Raw genomic sequence first — 2,191 nt, 5'->3', positions numbered from 1 at the left:
CGTGCGTGCGTGCGTGCGTGCGTGCGTGCGTGTGTGCATGCATACATGCGTGCGTGCGTGCTTATTTGCGTGCGAGTGTGCGTGCGTGCGTTCACGCGTGTATGTTACTTACTTGGTTACTCGGTTAGAGAATAGGCGTCATTGCAGGCGGCGCAATGCCATACCTGCTCCTCCCTCCTCTCCAGGATCCATGAAAGGGTCTGCCTGCTGATCGTGCCAGTTCACAGCTGGTTAGATATTCTTCTGGCTTTTCCACGCAGGTTGCTGTCTCTCTCCGACCCTCTAGAGACACCAGCTTCCCTTAATCTATCCATTGTGTGTGAAGTGGTGCCTTCATCCTCTCTGTGGTCGTTGACCCATACTGTCAATGCTGCCATGACTGTTGGTGGATCTAATTGCATGGTTCCGCCAATCTCAACCTTGCCGGCTAGCTTATCAGCTCGTTCATTGCCTTGAACTCCCGCATGACTAGGTCTAAAGATCCATACAACCCTTGTGAGTCTGCTGCTATGTATTGCCTGTCGCCAGTCTGCATATATCACGTGTTTCTTCACTTTTTCGAGGGTACTCATCGAGTCGGTGACGAGGATTGCAGACTGTTACTCCGTCGTCTTAATTCAGTTAAGGGCTTCTGAGGTGGCTTTCATCTCCATGCACATGCTGGACGTAGTTATACTAGTGGCGCCTGACAGCTCTCTCTGTATGACCCCGTTTACACGGGCGCTGAAAGCCCATCCAGATTTGACACCACGCTATACTGATCCATCAGTGAAGATGACTATGTCGCCCTGGTCACTGTTCTCCTCTATCAGCGTCTCTACCTCGGCATTGTCTGCTCCCTCTGGCCACTCACGATATTTAAACTGCCTAAGGTTGCTACCACTCGAGTATACTGCACAGGTTTGTCAGTGACGTTGACCCATGCGCTGCTCCTTCGGGTGTCTCGCACTTCACAGCATTTAGCCAAAGTCGTCGCTGCCTCATTTATCTATTCAGTCCCTCTAAGCAGACGCGTGCGTACAGTTCTTCCCACTTTGTCATGCAGTGGGTGCTGATCATCGGCGCTGACTCTCAAATACGCTTTCACCTGAGCAATCGTGTGACGTTCTACCGTGGCTGGGAGGACCGGGAGATACCGCATAGCCTTGCAGGATGTTTCTCGTGTGCATCCGAGAACAGTTCGCATACCTTCGTTCTGAATTCTTTCAAGGCGTTTCAGCTGCGACGTTGACAAGGTGAGGAGACCGAGACTATAGTCTATCACAGACATCGCAAAAGTGGTATAGTATGGCTAAAAGTATCTGTGGCATTCTGCTACACGCCATGGTTTTCAGTGCAGTCAGACCTCTTCTCGCTCTTAAAATTGTGATGATCCTGGTTATGTGATCTTTACCTGAGAGTGATCAGTCAAAGATGATACTTAGATACCTCAGTGAGTGCTCACGTTTCAGGACCCTGTCATTGTGGTGAGTGTGGGCATCTCTGCTTTCACCGCGTGATTGTTCAGCGAGCACCACAGCACACAGGCCTTGTCGGGGGGGAGTTTGCCGTTGTGGTCTACACACCATTGCCCAATTCGATTCAGCTCCTGTTGCACCGTGCTAGCTGTTTCTTGCCGGTCCTTACCCTGTTTGTATTCAAGGACATCATCCGCAAAGCTTAGCAAACGCCCTGGGCCTTTCTGTTGTCCAGAAGTGACTCCAACTGTGTATATGATGAATAACACTGGTGAGACTGATGATTCCTGTGGCAACCCAGGTGTTATGCTTCTGTTGTCAGATGTCCCCAGTTTCCCAGCCGCATTGCATCTCTCCTCTTCAGCAAAGGCTCACCTACCCATATCACGAGCTGGGGGCTAATCTTCAGGTTGATCATGGTTCTCAAGAGGACATCGTACTCAATCCTGTTGTAGGCATCCTCGAGGTCAAGCGCTGCTATCAGTCTCCTCGCCTCTTTCAAACCCATCATAAACATCTGATGCAAGGACTGCGTCATGCATCCACGTTTCCTTCCCCCTTCTGTAGCTACCCAGAGTCGCTAGAAGTGCCTCTTTCTTTTCTAGCTCCTTTGCGATCGAGTACCCCACCTCCTTTTCTAAGAGATTGCTGACGCAATTTTGCATCGTGATTACTCGTGTATGTGTGTGCGTGTATTGTGTGTGTGTGTGTGTGTGTGTGTGTGTGTGTGTGTG

The sequence above is a fragment of the Aplysia californica genome, unplaced genomic scaffold (genome assembly GCF_000002075.1).
Source record: "Aplysia californica isolate F4 #8 unplaced genomic scaffold, AplCal3.0 scaffold00089, whole genome shotgun sequence".
Taxonomy (NCBI): domain Eukaryota; kingdom Metazoa; phylum Mollusca; class Gastropoda; order Aplysiida; family Aplysiidae; genus Aplysia; species Aplysia californica.
Note: the sequence above shows the minus strand (reverse complement) of the source record.